Raw genomic sequence first — 15,006 nt, forward strand, 5'->3', positions numbered from 1 at the left:
TGTGTACAGCTGAGAATGATAGGGGCCAGGTGAAGAGTTTGACATCAAATTTTATTTCTAGTAACTGCAGAATGTAGTCCAGAACACGGGTCCGAAAAGGCGCCCTGAACAGCGCTGTACTGCCCCCACCAGGCTCGAGACAGAAAGCACCCCGGTGTTCCTAAGAGGGCTTCAAGGCCACTTATCCTTAGGGGAAGTCAAGCCTTTCGTGCTGGTCACTCGGTGCCTGACAGGATACAGGGCACGGGTGGTTCAAATATGAGGAAGACAGTCCTTGCCCTCAAGCAGCTTACGGCATACAGATGGCAGGCAGTCATTTGTCATTTACTTAACACAGAGCCTGGGTTCAAGAAATATTAGTTCCACTCCTGCCACTGTAAGATTAAGTGGTTGAACTCCAGTTCCCTACAGATATAAAGGTCCTCCAATTAAATATAGATTGCTACTTTTTTCCATCATTGAATTTTATTTTTTAGCCTTTAAAGATGAGTTATGTTGGAATTTCTATCAGCCCTTAATGAGTTTAGAAATGAACATACATATGGATTTTTTTTTTTCACTGCCCATTTTTTCCCTGGCTTTGTTAATGTGCAGTATTTTGCTCTCTGCATTCAGCTGCCATCTGATTTTTCTCCTAATGTAATTTACCACCTGCAGAAGCATCAGGCCTGCAAAATGCAGGAGTGAAATGCCCATTCGCACAAAGCCAGTATATCAGCACGTGCTTAAAAGGCTATTCTACCCCAGGCCTATTTCTTAGACCACGTGTTCAACCATAATTTTCAGCTTTCAAAATTGGTTCGGGTCATAGATCAGGAGACAACTCTCTTTTCACAGAACTGTTATGAATATTGTGGTTTTTCTAACCAAAGAGATATAGCAGCAGATTTTTGGGAAACAGTCAAGACATCTGACTGAGCCAAATTACGAATAACCTCCTGCCCTGAATAAAGACGTGTGACATCTACGTGGAGGGATCATTCATTCATTCATTCAGTAAATATTTTTGGTGGACACATAATGCGCAAGGCACTGTGTTGGGTGCATAAAGGAAGTGTGTTTTCAGTCCACCAGAGTGAACAGTGAAGTAAGAGACAGAAGAGAGAAAAGTAAGCAAACGCTTTACACAGATAGTTTGTAATAGGCCCAGTAGAATATAGATTCCTTCCTTCGGCAATGTTGGATATAATCCTAAAGTCTTAAAATAGTCTTCTTTATTCTGATTCCTTCTTCCTAAAATTAATAAACAGAATGCAGTTCTTGTGGCAATAGAATATTACAGATCATTTCATAAAAGGTAATAAAATTAAATTTCATCACTGTGAGTATTGCAGAAGACTGTTTAACATTTACAAGAATTTGACTTCCAAATCCTTCAAGCCCTAATCTTTGGATTTGCATAATGGGTTTCTACTTTCAGGATTTTCTAGTTGAAAGGCTTTGAAGTTCCAAGGCAAAAACTGAAATAAATTGGAAATTTGTATAATTTCAAAGTCAAAGCATGCAATATAGTGGTATAATTGGAAAGTACATGGAAGAGGAAACTCATGAAAATTTTACTACTATTTGACTTAATGCTTTGAAACTTTATAGTAGAAAGAACATATGCAAAATTCTTAATGACTATTCAAAAAGCATAAAGTAGATCTTTCTAATCAATAGTTGTTTCATCATTACATTGCTTAAGAGCAGTAGATCTTGAACTTGAACCTAAATATTTGACTCCAGGGTCCTTGCTCTTTTCACTCCTTCATGCCAACATTGACTTTTTTTTTTATTTTTGGCACACGGATGTCAGTTTATCAAAGCTACAGTGTTTCTTTGGAAATTACAAAGCTGGGAAAGCACCTTTCTATTTACTAGATGGGGTGCTGTCTGATTTCTGAATTATTGGGTAAAGCCAATTAGATCTTTTAAAAAAAAGAAATTACAAAGCTAGATTTAGTGACTAAAGTGAAATATTTATCATGGTATTGATAACGGAGATAGAACTATTTCCGTTGTCCAAGCTCAAAAACACATTCCCATAATGGGGTGGGATGAAGTCTATGTTATGTGATTGTATTAAAGTGATTGTTATATCAGCTACCAAACTGTCCAAAGTCTTACTCTCTTAGATTACATTCATGGGTTTTTATATATGAACCTGCTTGCATTTTTGTATTATTTCTTGTGGCTTTTTCTCATGATGAAGCCATCCATTCATTCATTCAACAATTGATGTACTAAATGCCTACTATATGTCAAGAACTATACTAAGTCCTAGGGGTAATATGGTGAACAGACAGAATTTCTGTGAATGTAGGAATTAAATTGATCTGGCAGTGAGGACTCCTAATAGGAGAAACTAATCTCCTCCCTCTTTTCTTTGGGCTGGTATAGGCATGGGGATATAAAGCAGCTGGCAGGCTTTGAGAACGTGGATGTCTTTTTCATGAAAGTTCAGTAGGAATTGCTAACATTTTATGTGAGGGTTCATGCAACTCTGGAGAGGCAGATTGGTTTTGAATTTAATTTTTAGTATTTTTAGAATAAAATAATAGCAATGAGTGCGTGTATGCTTCCATTACAAGTCATTGTATGTACACTGGCCTTGCTCTTTACAGAGTTGAGTTCAATTGCATTTAATAAGAGAATTTCTAGCAAATCATTACTACATATCATTGCACCTGTGGCTTCCTTCACATTTGTATTTTCTGTTTTCTGAATTTCTGAATTAGGAGAGCATAAATTTCTTAGCATGAATACAGGGCTAGAAACATGTCTGATTATAATAAGGTATCTAGTTTGGGTGTCCCATTAATTGTTCCAAAACCAATCTGTACTCCCAAAGGATACTTCTGTTGAAACATTTTGTATTGGTTTGGAATTATAAATTGTATAATTCCTGATTCCATGTTAATGAGATTTTCTGTCTCAGTCCTTGTGTTTGGGGATACAAAGAACAGTATGGCCCCAGCAGTTACAGAGCAGGCTGTAATTGGCATATTCTCCAGCCCAGTGGATTGTTTTCTTGTTTAGATGCATTGGTTTTCAATCTGTTATTTCTTCTGGTTGGACTTCCAAATATGCTTAGTTTTTTGCTGATTTTGTGGTTTGTTTTTAGCTGCTGATTTGTAGTCAGACTGTACAAGAGGGGTAACAAAAGCCTTAATTTTGCCATGTGAAAATTTTTTAGGCATTTGCTCTCAAAAGCTCTTTTTGAGTGACTTGAGATTTCTGCAGCAGCCGCAGTATCCAACTTGGAATAGCTGCATTCTCAGCAGCTTTACTGATTAAAAAAATATCCTTACATTAGCTCTTTTAGGAAGCAAGGAGACAGCTTTGCTAACAGTAATGAGTTGTGCAAACCACAGATGGTCTTCTTGTTGGAAATTACTGGAAAGGACTACAAGTGTTGGGTCTTTGGGGCACAGCCATTCACATGCATCCATGGATATATGTGTAATGTACATTTGTGTAAGTAGACAACAAGTGAATGGGCAAAAGGTGAATTTGTATAGATGCTATTGGTACTGTAGATTTCTATGGAATTTTATAAAGTGCTTTTACATAAATTAACACGTTTTATGCTCACGGTAACTCTCTTGGGTAAAGTAGGCAGATAGTACCATTATGCATTGAGACCTAGACAGTCCAGGTCCTTATCCAAAGTCCCATGACTAGTAAGGGTCAGAGCTGAAATTTATCTCTTAATTCCAATAAATACCTACCTACCTCATAGGTTTGTAGAGATCAACAAATGCAATAATGTATATATAGCATGTGGCTTATATGATGTCCATTATAAAAGCTCAATGACTGTTCATGTTTGCTTGCGTTTTGTTTAAAGCAAAAACATGTATAATACTTACTACATGTCAAGTATCCTAAGTACTTTTATAAATATTAAGTTAATCCTCATGGCAATTTTATGACATAGGTATCATTAATTCCTCCATTTTACATATGAGAAAACAGGGGCAAGGAGAGGTTAGCACATGTAATTAAGACATTGTTAAACATTTAGAAAGAGTTCTCCTTTTATGAAATTTGGAAATTGAAGGTGGCATTATCAGGTTTCCTTGTCAACCACGGCAGTCGCTTTTAGAATCTTGAAGGGAGTAATTCAGTTACCCACACAGTTCTGCTTTCTAAGAACATGCAACCTATTAGCAACATTCCAGACTCCAGCAACAGCAGTGAGAACACGATGCCCTTCAGGTCCTGATTGGGGAAGGGCAAAAAGAAGAGGGGACATTCCAAAGGGCCATTGCTGCCTGCCGTTGGCCTTAGGGGGCCAGAGCCATGTCCTTTGCTCATTCTAAAAAGGCTGTAAAAAGGACTGTGGGACACAGACATTTTGAAGTGATGTGGAACCTCATTAATTACATTATCTTAGCACATTATCAAATATAAGCCATCATATAAATTACATTATCTAGTGCTTTTCTCAAATATAAGCCATTACATAGCCCGTAACTAACCAAGTCTCCCATATGTAACTTTAGTCACTTGGATCAATTCTAAAACATGCCAATATAAAATACAAACAGTTTCAGGTGATAAAATATTCTGCTATGTGAATTTGAGATAAAACCTCTTACATTCTGAAAATAATTTTTGCCAAGGACTGGAGTGCTGTCTAAAATGGAAGTTAATGTACTTTATGTCCAAAAAATAGCAATAAAACTTGGAGGTGTGAGGATGTATGAAACTTTTTAGAAAATTGCAAATGTTCAGTTGTGAGCACCATAATTGATAAAGAAAACTGCCAACTTGTTTGCTGTAGGACAAAACAGACCCGATAAAATGATACATTGGCCTCTAGAAATACCAAGGCCCAAGAGTAATCTGGGTTTAGGGTTCAGTTACATGACAAATACCAAGTTGTGTGGCTTGAAGTACTTGAATTTAGCTCATATCATTTACCAATAATTTTTACACCAAGAAAAACATTCCCATGCGTGAGTGGGGAAAATGTTTTATGGGTAGCTTTTTGCTTTCCAAGCTAGGTCTGATGTCAGCTCTTTAGACTGTAGAAGTGGGCAGTACTTTCATTGTCACTGAGTGTCTGGAGGAACCGTGTGAGCTCCATAATTTTACAGCTGAGATGCTGTCTTAGATTACCCAGATAATCCTTTCCTTTGCTTTTCCTGGGTTGCAATTATTTATTTCTAACTAGTGTTTGACTATAGCATTGAAAAAATCCTCCTTTCAGAACCAAAAGCAATAGCCAAATGCATTATCTCTGACTCTACATTTTATTTTGCTATTATCAGAAGAACAGAGGTCCTCTATCACCTTACATTTTAATATATTTTAGTGAAACCTTTCAAAATGGTTAAGCAGAAGATTTATTTTTCCCAAACCTTTTCGAAAATATTTGAAGAATTTAAAACCCTGTGGGAAAGGTCTATAATTTCTGAATAAACCTTGTTCTATTTCAGGGCCAGACATAACCCAGTCGTTGAAAACTAAGTATGGTGGAGAGAAATGTGGAACAAGCGTATCCCTCGAATCAGCAGTCACAGCGTGTGGTGTTCTTTGCCTGTAGGTTGAAGAAAAAGTCCCAGTCGGTGGATATTACTGCTCCAGGGTTCAACCCTTTGGCTGGTGCAGGAAAGCAAATGCCACAAGCCAGTAAGCCCCCCGCACCCAAGACACCCATCATTGAAGAAGATCAGAACAGCACGGCCAATCCCCCGAAGCATCCTTCCCGAAGGAGTGAGCTGAAGAGGTTCTACACCATCGGTGAGCTCCAGCCCTTTCGTGCACGTCAGTACACCACATCTGTCTAGGCACCGCTGCTGATGGGCGGGGGACCCGTTCTTTTTCTTAAATATGGCTTTATTGATTTCCGAGAGAGGAAGGGAGAGGGAGAGAGAGAGGTGGAAACGTCGGTGATGAGAGAGTCATTGATCAGCTGCCTCCTGCACCCCCTCTGCTGGGGATCGAGCCCGCAACCTGGGCCTGGGCCCTGACCGGGAATCGAACCTTGATCTCCTGGATCCTAGGTCGATGCTCAACCCCTGAGCCTCCCCGGCCGGGCAAATGCTCCCTTCTTTATAGAATGTGCGTGTCTTTCAGATGGTTTATGTGGACTTTTCCTGATAGGTGTGGACACGGAGATGGAAAAGCACTGAAAACCTCCGGCGAGGTTAGGTAAGAGCGGGCTGGAGGACCCCTCCAGGCCTGGCCTAAGGAGAGTAGATCGTACGCGTGGTTTTCCAGCTTTTAAGCTCAGGTGCTACCCTTTGCATTTTCGCCATTCCTCAGCCAGCGCCAGTTTTGGAGTTTGGTTTTTATTATTTTCTTTTTCCCTCCTCCAGGCTCTGGAGTCCCTGGCCCTATTCTGTCAGGTCGTTGAGACAGAGGTTGATGTCAGCCTGTAACTAAGAAAATGGAAAGTTGGTACTAAGTTCTGACAGAGAACACATGGCACTGTGGGTCTGTTTGGGGCTTGCAGGGGACTTCACCTTGGACAGATGGGATCACATCCAGAGCCCATCGGGTGATAGGGGCCGTGGAAAGGGTCTTGCCGGTCAGTGTCCCTTCTTTCCCAGGGAGAGTAATAACCTGTAATTTTGAACATTAGTATTTAATTGGAGTGTTGTAGGTAATCAGTCTAAATGAGTTGAATTACCAACTTGTATGTACCAATATTTGTCAGCATGTCCTTACCCTTGCTTTTTAAGTAACAAAAACCATTTTCAGTGTCTTAGGTCTGTTTGAGACAAAAGTTGCTAAACATACCATATGGTAGCGGGTGATGCACAGAGGAGATAACTCTCCCTAGGGAGCGGAGGGGTGCTTTGGCCTTAATGTTACTTCATTTTGGAGAGATTTCGTCATATCCAAAAGCCTCAGTAGTAGAGACTGTGTCTTAATGAGTTTACCAAAGTTACATCAAACAGGTCATGTTTTATTTGGTATCTGCCACGCCTACAGCCCCAATGTGGGATGTTTGAAAGTTTTTCTGAGATATTTTAGTGTCCCTGTTTAGAAACAATAATTAGGAGGTCAGATTTCTAATTCTGATTCACACGCCAATTTTCTGTGGGATTTCAAGTCATTTTCCTATGTCTTTGGGTTAAATTAATTCCTTTCAATTTTGAAGAGATGTGGGTCTAGTAGGATTTTCCCTTTCCATGACTTTATGTATCCCCTTTTTCTATATCTACTCTCAGGCTTCGTCTTTCGAGATTAAGAAGTTTAAGTCTTGCTTTTCAACAGGCAGTGAACACAGTGTCTTTAAGGATGTCAATAGTCAAAAATGGCACAACATAAAGTCATTGCTTTTTAATGAGAATAACCCATCTTACAAGAAGTATAATAAAATTTCATTGATTTTAGTAAGTAGGTAGAAAGCTATTCCCTCTTCATGTGAAATATATGAATCTTCAGATAAATGAAAAGGAAAGTAATCACTATATCAGGACTGTGGCAAAGGAAAGAGCTTTTTCTACCCTGCCTCTGTCGTTGACGGTAGCAGCAAAATCAAGGGAAAGAGTCCTAAGTAAATGATGATGAATAGCAAAGAGCTCGTCCTCCCCATGTTTCCAGGTCAAGTTCTTGTCTCCAAATCAAAAATAAAAATGAAATCAGAGTATTGACAGAGAGCTCAGTGAGTGGTTTCCCAGGAGGTAGCCCATGTCATGAATGGTGAAACAGATGCTTTAGTAAAAGATACTAGTTTTCCATGAAATTGCATTTATCCAATTAAAGTAACTGGCCCTTTGCTCTTTTCTTATCTCCTTCCTTGAACTGACTTTTGTGAAATGATGGCACAGAATATTGGTTTGGTAGACTCTGTGTGTGTGTGTGTGTGTGTGTGTGTGTGTGTGTGTGTGTGTACAGATATTTCTTTCTCTTTTTCTTTTTTTATTAAAGTATAGTTGACATATAATATTTTATTAGTTTCAGGTGTACAACATATTGATTCTACATTTATAAACCTTACAATGTAATTACCAGAGATGGTAGACTTTGTAACCAGATTTGTCTTTTTTAATCTCCTGACTTGCCAGAATTAAGTTAATGTCCCCAAAATATTCTTTTCAAATTTTACTGGCCTGTGAAATTGTAAAATCTGAAATCCAATGATTCGTCCTTTGTCCTGCCTTTAGGATAGAATGCCTTCAGCATCCCAAGCTTAATGAAGCAAGTTATGTACAGATTTGTGTTTAGCAAATACAAATCTTACAAACCCCAGGAAGCTTACAGTTTGAAAAGAGAGCCTACAGAATTAGGGGTTCCTGGGAATTTTTCTGAGTAGTTGTCAAAATTAGAACCCTAATAACTACTTTGGAAACTCTAAAAAGAGAAAAGCAAGATGCACATTTAACTGCCTTTAAATTGCAGTATGGCAAACATTTAAAAATATCACATAACCTGCGTGCCTCTCACTTTGAAGGCAGACTTTTTAATTAGAAGAATAAAAAAGTGAAAAGACTGCAACAGGAGAGGAAAAAAAGGAAAAGACTAATCTTGCTTGAAGCTACACATTCTACAGCATAAAACTAGGTCACCACTAACCAGAGCCTTCTCTTCAAGTAAGAAGATTCTTTGGGTGAAAGCGGGAGGTCCCTGTGATTTAATCAGCAGGGCCATCTTGGCATACAGATCACTGCCTATAAGCACAGAACTGAAATGGAGAACTGCTCTTGGGGTCCAAATTAAATTATGTTCTTGAGAAAAATGGCTTTGTTTTGAAGTTTGAGCTGACAGATTGATGACTTCTTGTATTTTCTGGGTCACAAGGATGTTTAGGGAAAATGTTTCCATTGCTGAGGTCCTTCTTACGCATGGGATCTGGAGTTGCCTACATGGACGTGGGCTCTTCACACATTTTAACGACAGGGGCATGTGTACAAGTGTCATTTCTTTTCCTTTTTATGCACTTTGCATAAGAATGTGTAATTTCTGTTAAGATAGTGAATTTGAAGATCTTGAGAATTCAGGCTTAACTTTTTGTTCATTTGTACCATAAGCTGACCTTGCTCAGTAGATGAGAGTCTGGCGGGGCCTGAGAGGTACTTGATGGGATTTTTATTTTATATTTTTGTATTAATTCCAGTAAAACCTACTGTAAAACATAGGTCTAGGAAAACCCTTGGGCAGAAACCCCTTTTCAACTCTAGAATAAATATGAAACCTTTATTTCTTTCTAGAAGAATTAAATAATTTTTACTATGCAGTAGCAGTTATACTCGGAAGGAAAATGCTCAGTTGATACCTGCATAGATTGGCAGTACCCTACATAATAAGCTTGCCAACTCTAACTTTACAGGGCGAGTACTATATTTAATACATTTGCCTTACCCTGTTTTGCCCTAATTCTGGGATTGTTCTCTGTGAAAAGTCATCAACCCAGAACCAAGACACACAGCTTAATCGTGGCCGTGGTAAATGGATTAAGAAATGTCAATAACCCTGAGGTTTTCCTGAGCGACCCGTGCTGGTGCGCTGTTTGAGTTGCGCCCTAATCGTCTTACAACTTATTAAAAATAAATTATACCTGTCAATTTACTTAGTGATTTCTGAATTGCCTAATTAAACCTATACTGGTTATAATTGTGAATAATTAAAATGGACATTGTTTCATGGCTGAGAAATAATCACAGTCCTCTTTGAAATTTGCTAAGTCCCTGTTAGAATAAGTCCTTTAGCCCGGCTGGCGTGGCTCAGTGGCTGAGTGTTGACCCATGAACCAGGCCACAGTTCGATTCCCGGTCAGGGCACATGCCCGGGTTGCGGGCTCAATTCCCAGTAGGGCGCGTGCAAGAGGCAGCTGATCAATGATTCTCTCATCATTGATGTTTCTATCTCTCTTTTCCTCTCTCTGGAATCAATAAAAACAGATTTTTAAAAATACTTAAAAACAAAAATAAGTCCTTTAGCTGTGCCAGTGATCAAAACTTGCCTTTCCACCCTCAGCACATTTAGGAGTGTTCCTTTTCACTGAACCCTGGCTTGGAGAAGTTAAGAGTATTATTTTTTATTAATTTTTTTCAATTACAATTGACATTCAATACTATATTAGTTTCTGGTGTACAACATAGTGGTTAGACATTTATATAACTTAGGAAGTGATGCCCCTGATAAGTCTAGCACCCACCTGGCAACATACATACTTATTATAATATTATTGACTGTATTCCCTATGCTGTGACTATTTTGTAACTGCCAATTTGTACTTCTTAATCCCTTCACCAAAAGAAAAGATTATTTTTGAAAGACCTACTTTATTTTAAACATTTAATAATAGGATAAATGGCAGTTTGAACAGTGAGATAATACGTCCAAATTTCCCCAGTATTTTCATTTTTTAAAGGGTGTGAATTTGAAGAGCTTCTAGGATCTTGCACACACTTAGAAATAAAACTTGGTGTCTCCTGACTTTTTTTAAAGTAGGCTTTTCTTCCCAATTCATACTGAAGATATTTCTTCACAAATTAAAAAAAATTATACCTGTCAATTTTACTTGTCAAAAAGCCTTCAGGATGTATGCTCCTCAATGAAATGTGGACCATGTTCACACTCTCACCAAAAGATCACTGAGAAGAAAGTAAAAATAGTTACAAGCCAGGCACAATTGGGAGGAATGCTGCTATTGCTGTTTGTAGCCAACAGTGAATTACTTTAACTCAGTTATAAGTGTTTTGGTGTCCCGTTTAATTCTTTTTTTTTTTCTTTTTGGTCTACCTGTGTCCCTGGAGCCATGTAAGAATAAGGAATCATGATGAATATTTAATACAGAGATTCTCTGTGTACTTTGAATTCTCATGCGCAAACACATGGAGCTAGAGTGGAACTAAATAACGGAGACCAACATCAGTGCTCTTCTGTAGACACAACTCAGTCCTGCTCCACTGGGAGCCATCCCCGTGCCTCTTGCAGACCCTGAGAGTGTCCAGTTTATGAGCATCTGATGCTTCAGTAGGAGCTCAGCAGACGGTGCCCCTCCAGAGGCAGCACTGGCCCCTCCTTGAAATGCAGCCCTTTTCCTCCCCCTCCCCTTGCTGAGCTTCAGTGATTGATGGCGGACAAATCCACGGGAGGAAGAGCCTGGCAGGTCCCCACTTGGTGAGCACTGGGAGAGGGAGGACCATGAGGTCCCCACCTTGTTGTTCTCACCTGTAGTCCTTCCAAGGCAATACTTTCATGGTGTCGAATTGTTTCCTCCGGGAATGTCTCCTGCATGTGGTAAGAAGTACAGGTACAACTACGCGTCCCTGAGTTGTCACTCTGAAACAGCTGCACGCCTGATCAGGGACCTTTACTAAGGATGAGCAGGACTCCTCTGTCCTTATTAAGTAAGATGCGTTTGTTCTTACCATTGACGTTCAAAGTGAAAAGTATGTGAAAGTAAGTTTGGCACCTTATTTGAGGGCACTCAAGTCTTCTGTATCCGGTAGAAATAACTGCCCTGTCTCTTTCCTTTGGAAAACAGCCAGCACCATGCTGGTAAGGATGGACTAATGAGATCCTTGTCAGAAAGTGGTCTTCGCGGATACTTTTCCACTCCTCATGTAAGAAAAATGAATTCTGCCTATACCAGCTGTGTGTTAAACTGATAGGTTATGTCTAGATTCATTCCTATATCTGTTAAGCCAAAACAGTTGGCCAACATGTATTTTTAATGTCCCCATGACTTGAGAAAATAATTTATACATATAAATGCATAATAGATCAAGAATGGATATATCAATATATCTTTACATATCTAATAATGATATGATGTCAGTTAAATAAACTCTGAGAACTAAAGATACTTAGTAAGTTCCCTTTTCCAGAACAATCGCTTATCGCATAATGTCTAGAACTGGAATCTTGCCACAGAGTAGCTGTTGCCCTGAAAAAATTAATTGCTCTCATAAAAATGAGTTTTCACTTCAAGAGTGCATTTCACTTGAGCAGCTTTTTGATGGGAGCAAGTGTAACATGAATGCATTTGTTCACATTGTGCCTAAAATGAATACGCTCGTTATAATTAATGAGTGGTAGGCTCTGTTTTCTCAACTAATGGTAAGGAGGCTGTTTTCCAAGGTTTCAATGAAGTGGGAACTGAGGACTTTCTAGCCTCTGCTTATGACCAGCTTAATAAAACACCTTAGGACAAATTCTGACCTTAACTACAGGCTCATGTTTTGAAATAAAAGCTTTGCTACAGAGTTAGAGTTGACTATGGAGTATTGATCAGGTTGGAGATCAGTGGGATTGACAAATAATACATTTGAATGTTACATTTGCTCACCTAACAGGATACTAACTGGAGACTTACATAGTATAATTTTCTCCTTTACTTAAGGCAGTTCTAAATTATTATTTATTTTTGGCCCAAGTTCTACAAGTTCTCACCTTACTAATATGGTTCATGTATTGATTTTTAAAAAAATACAACAACATATATCTCAATGTGCTATTCCTAAGACTGGATTATTACCCCACTGAATGGAAGACATTGTTCTATGATCTTGGGGCTCCCTCAGACTAGGGTTTGCTCAACCTGCTATGTTGGAAAAGTATCTGAAGAGTCCTGCAGGAAGAAGGTGAAGTTGGCTGTAGTGTGAAGCTGTCTACATAGCTATTATAAGCGCACTTTGCCTCTGAGGAAAATTTGCAGTGTCCGCTTGGAAAGTTAGTTCCATTCAGCTGTAGTGTTAACAAAGAACAAACGCAGCAGTGGGAATGGCTAGAGAGTGCAAGGAGAAAACATGTTTTGGGCATGTTAGCAGATGCAGCAGGGGGAAATCCCCAAAGATACCAGCTCTCTTAGCCTTGCAGCAAAGTGCACCAGCAGGACCTGAGAACTCGACAAAACAAAGCAGGGGGCACGGCCCCTGCCTAGGCCCCCAGGGCCATCTTGGTAGCAGAACTGTAAAGCAGAGGGGAGGAGACGCAGGCTGGGGGAGCCAGAAGCAGCGGGTTGGACACTCACATTCCAGGCCTTTGTTCCTTGACTGTGGGCAGTTGGAAAGGTTAGTGACCAACGAGGAAGCATCACAAACCTGTTTTGCTTTGTGCTTTCATGAAAGTCTGGATTTCGGCAATTTCAAGCAGAAAGACAAACCAGGGCCCTGTGGTGTTGAAGAATACAAAGGTTTATGTTTAACACCCTGCTACCGTCTCCACATCGGAGACTGTGGGGTCTAGAGACGGGCAGAGGCACTGATAGCAGATGACGGAACCTGTGTTCAAATCCTGCCTCTGCCTCTATCATCTGTGTGAGCCGAGAGGGGTACTTGTTATCTCCCCTCATTTACTGCAGCTGCGAAACCGAGTAATAGAAGCCCCTAATTCATAGGTTCTTAGAGTTAAAGGAGATCTCATAGAAACAGCTGGGCAGAGGAAGATGTCAGCAGTCCTTGAAAAATGAAAGACACAAAGGAATTGAAAACGGACCTCAACAAAGGCTGCACAGAAGCCCTGGTGCTGCAGGGAGGACCGCCCGAGGCCGCCCGTCTTACGTAACCTGCCCTCCTGGTTATGCAAGCTGTGCCCAGCCCGGCCTGTGGATGCTTCCCCTTCCCGCTCAGCGTCCTCTCTAGTTTCCTGTTTCCTAACAGCTAGCCTGGGCTTCCTTCCCTAGCCCCAGGCCACGGCTTCCTGTCCTCTCATCCGAAACCCAGCGATTCCCTTCGCTCGTTAATTTTGTAACCTTGGAGCTGTTAAAGCGGCCTGAGCAAGTACCCGCCTGCAGTTCCCTTTTCTTCCTCAACTCTTGACATGAATCTAATTCTTTCCTTTTCTTATCACGCATCCACGTAAACTTAAACTCCGTGCTCTTTTAGAGTCTGCTCTCATTGTAGCTAATGAAACATTTGCTACATTGAGCCCTTCTGGTGAATTCAGACTTTTTTCTTTCTTTTTCTAATGAAAGAGAGAGAATCCATTGCCTGAAACGCTGATCAGTAGGATTTAAAGACACCTTCCCCTTTGTGGTGCTTAAAACCATTTTAATTTCATGCTGTCTTTAGTAAGGTAACTGAAGCATGAGAAATAATTCCATACATTGCTGTATGTTAGTGCTCAGTTTAAATGAAATTTTAATTAAATAAGCATATGGTTAAAGGTTTCGTTACCCAGAGAGGCTATAGTCCTGGCCTAATTTGTCCTATATATGACCATGATTGGCAGCCAACTCAGGTGATTAACATTTCCTGGACATGTTTATCTGACCAAAGAATTAGCAGAAAGCAGTTCTGGATCCTAGGTAGATACTCAACCGCTGAGCCACGCCCGGCCGGGCCAGATTAGATGTTTTAACTTTGAAGAAGCCGTTTTACCTCTCTGAATGTTCATTCCCTCATGTGCAGGGCGAGAATAACTATCACTTCATGGAGTTACCATGAGAATTACTTGAGAGATGTGCCCCTAATTCTATGACACCTCCTTGAACAGACCACCACTGAGCAGGGGTGTTGACCTGAATGGCTCGGGCTCCAGGTCCCGTTCAAGTCACTGCTGCTCCAGTAATAGTACAGGATGAGACAAAAGCAACTCGCAGTGTTAAAAGTCAACAAATCAAGAGGATAGGGCATGCCCGATGAAAGAGTCCCTAGCGGTCAAAGATGGAACAACTTGAATAATGAAATACACAGGGAGGTGATGGATTACAGACCAAAGTATAAAATAAATATGCATGAGTCCGTGCTGCAAAATAAAATCACTGGCCATGACAAGTTCAGCTCCTTCTCTGATCAAACCTTTGTCCTCCAGCCCATCTCACTTTTTTCGCTCTGCTACAGCTTGATTTAACTTATATATATATTACCTGCTACAAGATTATTTTGTTTTCACAACTCTCTGTCTCCTTGGATACAGGGACAAGAGGCAGGAGGGAACTTTGTCGTTTGTAACGGTTTGCTGTGCATATAGAGATATCTGTGATGTTGAATTTATTTAGATTCAAGACAGGTAGACCCAGCACTTCAGGTATGTTCCTCAGGTTTTAAAAGATTGCTCCTGGGCTCGCCAGATACTGTGCAGATGCTTTATGCAGATGCTGCCTCACACAGGAGA

The 15,006-nt window shown here is 40.1% G+C and overlaps 1 protein-coding gene across 2 annotated transcripts in view; it reads left to right on the forward strand.

Annotated features, from left to right (window-relative positions):
* The first annotated feature begins 5,649 nt into the window (after nucleotides 1–5,649).
* The window catches only part of OXR1 (oxidation resistance 1), a 100,590-nt gene continuing 91,233 nt past the window's right edge, over nucleotides 5,650–15,006 (forward strand). The window contains exon 1 of one of the 2 annotated variants that reach the window (XM_016224266.2): nucleotides 5,650–5,733. The gene's annotated coding sequence lies outside the window, so the exon portion shown is untranslated. The remainder of the gene's footprint in view (nucleotides 5,734–15,006) is intronic. The other variant, XM_016224267.2, reaches the window with a different exon arrangement.

This window comes from Miniopterus natalensis, chromosome 16 (genome assembly GCF_054644295.1).
Source record: "Miniopterus natalensis isolate mMinNat1 chromosome 16, mMinNat1.hap1, whole genome shotgun sequence".
Taxonomy (NCBI): Eukaryota; Metazoa; Chordata; class Mammalia; order Chiroptera; family Miniopteridae; genus Miniopterus; species Miniopterus natalensis.